The sequence below is a fragment of the Ornithorhynchus anatinus genome, chromosome 12 (genome assembly GCF_004115215.2).
Source record: "Ornithorhynchus anatinus isolate Pmale09 chromosome 12, mOrnAna1.pri.v4, whole genome shotgun sequence".
Taxonomy (NCBI): Eukaryota; Metazoa; Chordata; class Mammalia; order Monotremata; family Ornithorhynchidae; genus Ornithorhynchus; species Ornithorhynchus anatinus.
Genome location: NC_041739.1, coordinates 41539688 through 41550121, shown reverse-complemented (window position 1 = coordinate 41550121; position 10434 = coordinate 41539688). Strand labels below are relative to the sequence as shown.

Below are 10434 nucleotides of genomic sequence, written 5' to 3'. Positions count from 1 at the left end.
ATAAGCAGTACATGATGGATTACGAAATATAGCTCACTGTGACTGTGGTTGGAATGTGGACTCTGATCGTGAAGAATCTGAAATGTTGCTTCTCTAGTCATAGCAACCTACAGATCTTTGCTTTCAGTCTTTATGCTGTCTTGGTGTTTAGTTTCATTTCTCCTTGTGGGTCTGGTGCCAGTCCCTCCTCCCCATTTTTATTTTTAGATTGTGAGCCCCTGAGCAGTAGTGACCGTGTCTATATTGCCCTTGGTATTCTTTCCCAGTTCTTAGTAATAATAATGATAATAATGCTGGTATTTGTTAAGCGCTTACTATGTGCAGAGCACTGTTCTAAGTGCTGGGATAGACACAGGGCAATCAGGTTGTCCTATGTGAGGCTCACAGTCTTAATCCCCATTTGACAGATGAGGGAACTGAGGCATAGAGAAGTTAAGTGACTTGTCTAGAGTCACACAGTTGATAGGTGGCAGAGCCAGGATTCGAACCCATGAACTCTGACTCCCAAGCCCATGCTCTTTCCACTGAGCCACACTGCTTCTCTAGTACAGTGCTCCAAACCAGGAAATGTTTAAAAATATGATTAGTAACTATATTTAGGCTATAAATGTACAACATTGGCAATGCAGGTTGTGACTGCTGACACAGATTAGTCAGCATTCCTTCTGACATACACAATGCAGTTATTAGAGAAACAGCAAATCTGTTCAAGTAATGCAAACAATCTGCATTCAAGACTAAACAAGTAAAAGTCTATCATCAAGCAGTGACTCAAATTACAGCTCTAAATTTAAGACCAGCTTTATTCAGAGTAGCTTTTGAAAACAGCCTCTCAGGCAGGTTAGGGAATAGAAATATTCAACCCATTCCCAGATATACATTTTGTTTATAGTGTTGAATAATAATAATAATGATGATGATGGTATTTGCTCCCAGTAATGTGCTCCCAAGGTTATTTCACTGGACAGGTTGATCATATTCAGATCATTTGGCTCTGCTGTTTATACTAGTGTAAAAGTGATAACTACTTAACTCGGACATGACTCGTGGAGTTTGTTGACCCACAGTGTAGGTTCCTCATCAGTCACTTGAGGATTAATGGCAAAGACATTGACCAAAATATTGTTACTACTGTCTTGATTCCAAAGTTCAGGGTGACAAACCTTTCCCAGAACATGGATATTTTATGTTTAATGCGTTCCCCGGATTTTCTGAGATTTTCCAGGATCTTGTATATGTACCTATTTAATATTTCAGGACCTCAGGAAAGATGAAAGGGAAGGTCTGCATCAGCACCAATCAATCTCCAAACAGGTATTCTCTCAGGCTGAGGTCTCTGGAACGCTGGCTGAGGATTATAATGCCACAGCTGGTTTGGCAGGAATTTCCATCAGGAAATCTGGCTGAATATAGAAACCTAGGATCATTTATCACTCTCCTAATGTAGGACAGTCTCTCCACAAGCAATATGAATGTGGTATATCTCAATCAATTAATCAATCAATCATATTTATTTAGCACTAACTGGGTGCAGAACATTGTACTAAGCATATGGGAGAGTACACTGTAACAGAGTGGGTAGGCATGTTCCCTACCCACAAGAAAAATACAGACTAAATGGGGAGATAGATATTAAAATAAATTACAGATATATAGGTAAGTGCTGTGGAGCTGAGGGAGGGGTGAATAGCAAGTGCTTAAGGGTAAAAATCCAAGTGCAAAAACAGATCTCCCTAATATATTCATGGGAGAACCCTGACTACATGATTGTGTCCAGGTTGCTTCAACAGTGGCAATGGCCAGGCCGGACTTAACGAATGTTCCTCTCCCTGACCCTGACCTTGAGCTCTTCATGGATGGTTCCTCCTACGTGGAGGATGGGTTCCGGTTCTCCGAGGCTGTAGTTGTTACCTCCCAGTACTGGCACCGTCTGGTCAACCGCCTTACCTCCTTCTTATAGAGCTCAGGCTGTGGAACTAGTCGCTCTTACTTGGGCGCGGAACTAGTCGCTCTTACTCGGGCACTCCTTTTGATGGCAGACCGCAGTGTGAATGTTTACATGGACTTTCGCTACGCCTTTGGAGTTTGCCATGCCACTGGGGCCCTTTGGCGAGCCCGTGGTTATGCTATTTCAGCTGGATGGCTTATTGCCCACGACAACCTCATTGTGGGGCTGCTTCAGGCTCTGGCAGAACCTGCTGCAGTGGCTGTCATCCACGTCCTATCTCACACAGGGTCCTGAGATGCTATCAGCTTGGGTAACGCCAGGGCAGACCACACTGCTAGGGCGGCTGCTCGGGACCCTGTCTGAGACAAAACGGTAGTTGCTACACTTGATGCAGATGCGACCCTGTTGACTACTGCCCCACCTGTTACTGTTGAGGAGAAGGTCTTGTGGAGGACCAAGTATGAGGCTACCAAGCGGGACGGGTTCTTCTGGATCCCTGACGACTGCCCCATCCTTCCCTGTTCATCCCTGTTCACTGTTTGTCAGTTGATCCACAAGTCTTCCCATTTTGGGGCAGGGGCCATAGCCGACATGATCCTCCATTACTGATTTGCCCTGGCATTCACCTGGTGGCGCGCCGAGTCACAGAGACATGTCCCATCTGCCGTTCGTTTAATCAGGCCCATCCTCTGGTTCCATCCCGTGCGGGGTGCCCCTGAGTTTATCTCCCTTTTGAGGGGCTCCAAATTGATTTTATTGCCCTTCCCCGAGCTGAGAGCTTCCGCCATGCCCTGGTCATCATGGACAGCCTTACGGGCTGAGTTGAGGCTTTCCCCAACAAGGACCTGTACTGTCCTCGTGGCTGTTTGTTCTCTCTTAACCACTTTTCTGCAGTTCATGTTGCCGAGTGCTCGGCGTGGATCCATCATTTGCAGGTGAAAGCAGCTGTAGTGGACGTCCCTGTGACAGCTCCTGGAGGACCTGTGCCATCGCCCCCCGTGCCTTCCTTCCATGTCTCCGTCCCCGCAGGCCGCCCGCGTCCCACCTCTTTGGCTTCGTCGATCCTCGTCTGGATGGGCTGCACTTCCTTGACTGTGCTGGTTGTATACATATTTTTTTTGTGTTTTCCTGATTGTGTCTTCAGGGCGCTCCAGGGTGCGTTACAAGTTCCGGCTGCTTGCCCATCCTCGCCCCGATAACAGCCAGGATGCCTGGTGCGTCTCTCGGGGGCCTCTTGGCGCCGAGGACGCAGAGGGAGGACTCTTGCGGACCGCCTCAAGATGGTGCGGACCACCTCAAGATGGTGCAGACCACCTCAAGATGGCGATGGTGAAGCCAGCCTCAAGCCCGCATCACAGGACCTGCGCCATGTGAACTATGAAATGCCTGCGCCATTGCTTGTGCCATGCAAACTGTAAAATGGCCATGCCATGTGAAACTCCTCCACCATGCACCACTTCAAACCTCGTGCACCACTCTCATGCGGGCTGGTCAGGTATCATGGGATCATGAAAGTGCTTACTGATTGCCTACTGTTACTACATGTGCCTAGCCCCGATTGGGTGCCCTGCGCCAGCGTGGGGTTCCACCATACCAATAAAGCTGGCAGGGCAGCCCGGGATCGGGGCGCTGCAGTCACTCCTACCCCATCGGGGCGAACGGGCTGCTCGCCACTTTCCTACTGTCCTGTTCTTTGACCCGTTCTCTCAGAGTCTTTAGTCTCTTCATCGACTAAACAAACCCTTCCTAATTTGTCTAATTTTTGTCGATAACAATTACTGTGCCAGCCTTCTCTCTGATCTCCCTTCCTCCTGTCTCTCCCCACTCCAATCTATTCTTCATTCCGTTGCCCGGATCATCTTCCTGCAGAAACGCTCTGGGCATGTCACTCCCCTCCTTAAAATCCTCCAGTGGTTGCCTATCAAACTCTGCACAAAACAAAAATTTCTCACTCTAGGCTTCAAGGCTCTCCATCACCTTGCCCCCTCCTACCTCTCCTCCTTTCTCTCTTTCTATTGCCCACCCTGTAGGCTCCGATCCTCTGCGGCCCACCTCCTCACCGTCCCCCGTTCTTGCCTATCCCACTGTCCTGGAATGCCCTCCCTCCTCACCTCCACCAAACTAACTCTCTTCCCCTCTTCAAAGCCCTACTGAGAGCTCACCTCCTCTAAGAAGCCTTCCCAGACTGAGCTTCCCCTTTTCCCTCTGCTCCCTCTGCTGCCTTTCTGCCCCCCCTTCACCTCCATTCAGCTAAGCCCCCTTTTCCCCCCCTTTCCTTCTGTTCCTCCCCCGCCCCCCCCTCCCCTCAGCACTGTGCTCGTCCGCTCATTTGTATACATTTTTATTACCCTATTTATTTTGTTAATGAGATGTACATTGAGGCTCCCCCAGTTAGACTGTAAGCCCATCAGTGGGCAGGGATTGTCTCTATTTGTTGCTGAATTGTACATTCCAACTGCTTAGTACAGTGCTCTGCACACAGTAAGTGCTCAATAAATACTATCGAATGAATGAATGACTATTCATGGAAGTGCTTCATTACCATTGGGACTAGGTGCTCGGCAAGATAGCGTTTCCTGCATGATTAGACTTCTTACACTCTGTAAACAAACTGAACCAAGTTTTCCAAAACATCCCCTTGATTCTATTTATTGTGATTAAGTTGTTCTTGTTCTTGTCAGTCTGTCTCCCCCGATTAGACTGTAAGCCCATCAATGAGCAGGGATTGTCGCTATCTGTTGCCAAATTGTACATTCCAAGGGCTTCGTACAGTGCTCTGCACATAGTAAGCACTCAATAAATACTACTGAATGAATCAAGCTTTTCTCCAGACAGAGTTTAAGTATTTTGAGAAACTTAATAATTCTTTCAGGTAAATTTCAATTCTTTAGAATAATGGACGAACATTTAAGATGAAATATTTATATATGCTAGAACACCAATTTAGTCATGAATTCCCCCACCAGCAAGACTGATCTACATCTCCCCGCTTCCCTTGCTTCTGCACTAAATCTGCTAGGCAAGCAGATGAGCTCAAAAATGCCTTCAGCTTGGGCAGAAATGGGAGAAAGAAAACTGGGCCATTCATTGATTTGACAAGTATCTCAGGCAAACAGAGGTGGGGGTTCATATGGTCCACCAATCAGGTCCTGGTACTTGTGAAAAATCTTCCCCTCTGGGATAGGAGAGAAGGCCAGGGTGGGCAGGACCACAACCCTGGTCTCACACAAAGGGAGGCGTTACAACTTAAAGGAACATCTCCCCCATTACCAGATCAGGACCTCCTAACCTTCAGCTACATTCAGTCCCTATTCCTGAGCCATTTGAGGCAGAGGTGACACATCTCTCTTTTCTCTCCCCTCTCTTCTTCCTACTCCTTCTCAGCTCCCCCTCCTCCTTCTCCTCCAAGGGACCTTCCCTGACTAAGCCCCCCCTTTCCTCTTCTCCCACTCCTGTGTCACCCTGACTTGCTTCCTTTGTTCTTCCCCCTTCCGAGCCCCACAGCACTTATGTACATATCTGTAATTTATTTATATTAATATCTATCACTCCCCTCTAGACTGTAAGCTCATTGTGGGCAGGGAACGTGCCTGTTTATTGTTGTGTTGTACTCTGCCAAGTGCTTAGTACAGTACTCTGCATGCTTTAAGCACTCAATAAATATTACTGAATGAATGAATGAATGAATGAATGAATGAATGAAACAAAGTACTTGCTGCCATTAGAGGCAAGATACAGTGAAAGCTGAGTGGCCACTGTAATAATAATGATAATTATAATTATGGAATTTGTTAACCACTTATTATATGCCAAGCACTGTTCCAAGCACTGGGGTAGATACAAGGTAATCAGGTTGTCCCACGTGGGGCTCACAGTCTCAATCCCCATTTTATAGATGAGGTAACTGAGGCACAGTGACTTGCCCAAGGTCACACAGCAGAGAAGTGACAGACCAGGGATTAGAACCCACCACCTCTGACTCCCAAGCCCATGCTCTTGCCACTAGGCCACGCTGCTTCTCTGAACCCACTCTCCCATTTTCCAAACTACAAGGGATTGCATCACTGGGGCAGGGACCTCAACAGGAAGACTTTCCCACCAATTAAATCATGGAGACCAATGACAAGGCAGTTTTGCCCACAAATCGGATCCTGCCTAGGAAACCACTCAGGCGAGGGAGAAGGGCCAATTGATTTTAAATGGAAGAATCTTTCATTCATTCATTCAATCATATTTACTGAGTGCTTACTGTGTAAAAACCACTGTGCTGATCGCTCTGGAGAGAACAATAAAACAATAAACAGACACATTCCCTGCCCACAATAAGCTCATGTCTAGAGTGGGAGACAGACATTAATATGAATAAATAAATATATAAATATACTTACACCTAATAATATGTAATATTTATATATTTTTAATATTTATTTATTTAAATAAATGAACCTGAGCAACAGAGTTTCCCTGAAGCCTTTCATTTGTCATGGGAGTTATAGATTAGCAAGCCTTAAACTTTCCAGGTCTCCTGACAATCAGTTCTTTATCACCTGGTCTCTGTGGTCTCCAGGGATTGTTCTGAGACCCACTAGAGCTCAGAGAAAAGGAATAAAAAATGAGGACTAGGAAAGTCATGGAGATGCTCTGGGTGGGCACAAGAGGAGACTGAGGTGCCTGGATTCCATATAAAACCAGAGCTCAGGGGCCCATGCAGTTGCCCAGTCCCCAGAAAGACTAGTTATATAGCACCAGATCTATGTGGGATAGTAACCTGCCTTCAAAACTTTGACCACTGGAAAGGTTGTGGCCAGGGCCGTATTAACTCTTCATTGGGCATAGGGCTATCTAACTTTGTGGGGTCCTGCATCGGTTGACATGGCCAGGTCAGAAAAGGCAGGGACTGCAATAGAAGGCCCCAGGGGCCCAGAGATGAGAGGCAAAAACTTACAACACTCAGCAATCCCAGACAGCCCCCCATCCAAGTGTTCACCAGGCCCAAGCCTGCTTAGCTTCCAAGGTCAGATAAGATGGAGGACATTCAGTGTGGTAGCTGGCATAACCCCCCCTCCTGTGCCCCTTTCTACCTGCTCCTGTCCACAAGCCTGCAGTCCAATGGTCCCATCAACACCACCTCAGCCCAGCAGCCCCAATCCTCCTACTGCATCTGGGGTCATTCCCACCAGTCAGAGAACCATAGCCAAGGCCTGCCTCAGCTGGTCTCCCTTCCACTTGCCCCATTGTCAGCCACCTGCCTGCCTGGCAACCTGCCTGCCCCTGCACCAGGCCACCCATCTGCCTTTCCTGCCTTGACCTGCTGCTCCTGAACTCATTCCCTGCCTTCACATCCTGTGTCTCCTCACCTTAAAGCCCTCCTAGAAATTCAACTCCTCTAGAAGCCTAGCCCAGCCTTCCCTGGCTGGGTTATCGTCAGCCATGTGTAGATATATTTCTTCATATTTATAGAAATGTGGATTTATTTTTGTGTGTCTGTAGCCGGGGTCCCTCATCTCAAGGCTCGGGCTGCAGCCCCTAAAGCCCAGGGTGGCTATTTAGAAATCACTTCTTGCTGGAGTGGTGAGAAGCTTGAATATCTCTCCCTTCAAGAACTGTGTTTGGCTACTTAGTTTAACATTGTTAACTTGGATTATTGAATTATTGTTACTTATTCTTTTGCTACTACTGTTTTAGGTGTTTGACGTACCTCTATTTATATCATGAGTCCAGTATGTTTGGGGGACTGTTTATTACCTTTATTCATGCTATATTTATTCCAGTGCACAGTCCTCAGCAATTCATTCATTTTGGTGGCACTGAGTATGTATTTACTACATGTCAAGCACTGTACTAAGCACTGGGGTAGATACAATATAACCAAGTGCTTAATAGATAACAACAAATACTCTTCTCACCAGACTGCTGAGCTAAACCACCATTAACCCCTGCCAGCTTCCCATCATAACACTCAGGGTCACTGTTCCCGACTTGCCCTACGTACTGTGGGGGACAGAGGGGTTTTAAACTGCGGCAGCAAGCAACATCTCGTAGATCTTTGGAAACCTTTGGTTGTGACTGGACTCACTGTGAGCTAGGTAGGAGCACCCCAAGGCCTCCTAAAAACAGGGGTACTCCTACAGGTCCCCTTTACCACTGGACTTGTGAAATTCTGAACTTTGTCATTTACTTTGTTTTGGATTTATAGCAATAGTAATGATAATGGTATTTATTAGGCCCTTACTTTGTGCCAAGCACTGTACTAAGTGATGGGGAACTATACACAGGTAAAAATTAGACACAGTTTCTGGCCCAAAGGGGTTCACAATCTAAGAAGGCTGAGCTGCCAGTTCATTCTCACTAAATGCAGATCCCTGCTCTTTTGTTTTTTTGTCTTCAACCATGATGCTGCCACGAAATGTGGACAAGGATTTTAAAGTATGATTTGTGGTTTCTCTAAAAATGAGGAATTTATATTCTTTCACCTTTCCTACTGTGTCTGTAGCCAAACACTTTCTCACCTTGCTTTTAGTTTGTAAGCCTCTGGAGGGCCATGGACTATCTCTTACTTTTTCTTGGCTATTTGCAGAGGCTGGCACATAGGAAGTGCTTAACAAATACCAGCATTATTATTATTTTCCCAGTGCTTAGTTCAGAGCCATGCACACAGTAAACGCTTAATATATACTATTACTTCTTCTGATAACACTATCTGTTAGATGGACATGCTGACAAGACGTTGTCTAGAGCACATTCTAAGGCTTAAATACAGGTTTATGACATCCGGAAACATTAGCCTTGCCTGCATGGGATAATGCTTACTATCATTAGGTTGGAACCAAACAGTAGACACTCCGCTGAAACAGCAATTTACTAAATGGTACCCAAGTGGCTTAAGAAATGAATGCAGTTTCCTCACAGACAGAAGTTACACCAAAGCACAGTTTAAGCTTTGAGAGTTAGGAAAATAGAACTATTCTAAAGTGTTAGAATATGGAATACTCTGAACTGATAAATTACAATCCACTCTACCTTCTAAGGGACAGTATGAACATTTAAAAAAATATAATTACTACAGATTCCATTCCCTCACGGGCTTGACCCTCTCTGCTGTCCTCCCTACTGATGTCTCGCTCCGACTGAACCACCTGGGAGAGAAGTTCAAAGACTTTTCAAATGTATCAGGACTGCGAGCAAGAAGTGAAACAAACTTCGAAAGAGGGATGGATAAAATACAGGTTGGTGGCCACATCTGGCCTACTGCAATGTCCAGCAAAAGTAAAAATCTAGAAAACCCCATCATGACACATATGAATACCTCCTTGAAGTGTCAGATACTTGCTTATCAATACCGTAAACGTGTATAAAGGCAAGAGGGCTTTGCCATTGATTTGAATCATGAATCCCCAGTATTAAAGTATGTGCTTCTTACTACCTTACTTAAAGCTAATAAAGGGTCTCTCCAGCCCAAACCATTGCTTTGCTCAGAAGACCACACTTTTATAAAAAGAGTGTGGCAAAATCTGATTTGCTATTAAACTTCCAACTTTAATTGAACAGTTAGAAGTAAAATGATAGATTCTTACTCTTATGTCCTATTGTATGATTGCAATCTCTGCCTGCCTGTCTCTCCCATTGACTGAAACCTCAATGAGTCTTCTGTTTTTATTGTAAGTAAATCCCCAAGCACCTAGCACTGTGTTTTTTCCTAAAGTAGGTGCTTAATAAATACTGGTGATGATTGTGATGATGATGATGGTCCATTTAAATAGGTACATTCTTTTGAGAAAGTCAAACCTATCTTCTGTAGTTGATATTATTACTGTACTTCTGTAGTTAATATTACTAATACCTCCTGTAGTCTGCACAAGGTAAGGCCTTTTGTAAATGAAAAGAGAATCAAAAGCATCAAAGATTTAAAGAGAATCAGGGAAACTTCAAGGAGAACCAGGTTTTATTGTTGAAAGCCGTATAATTTCTAGTTTATCTCTAGTATTTATTCATTCAATTGTATTTACTGAGCACTTACTGTGCTCAGAGCACTGTACTAAATGCTTGGGAAGTACAATTCGGTAACAGATGGAGACAATCCCTACCGCAAAACGGGCTCACAGTCTAAAAGGGGGAGACAACAAAACAAAATAAATAGTCAGGCATCACTACCATCCAAATAGATAAATAGAACCATAAATAAATCCACAAGTACACACAGTATTCATTCATTCATTCAATAGTATTTATTGAGCGCTTACTATGTGCAGAGCACTGTACTAAGCGCTTGGGATGAACAAGTCGGCAACCAGATAGAGACAGTCCCTGCCGTTTGACGGGCTTACAGTCTAATCGGGGGAGATGGACAGACAAGAACAATGGCAATAAATAGAGTCAAGGGGAAGAACATCTCGTAAAAACAATGGCAACTAAATAGAATCAAGGCGATGTACAATTCATTAACAAAATAAATAGGGTAATGAAAATATATACAGTTGAGCGGACGA

The 10434-nt window shown here is 45.1% G+C and overlaps 1 protein-coding gene across 1 annotated transcript in view; it reads right to left on the bottom strand.

The window, feature by feature from the left end:
• Positions 1-835: 835 nt before the first annotated feature.
• The window catches only part of CXXC4 (CXXC finger protein 4), a 52676-nt gene continuing 43077 nt past the window's right edge, over positions 836-10434 (bottom strand). Inside the window, exon 3 of the mRNA XM_029076944.1 lies at positions 836-1403. The gene's annotated coding sequence lies outside the window, so the exon portion shown is untranslated. The remainder of the gene's footprint in view (positions 1404-10434) is intronic.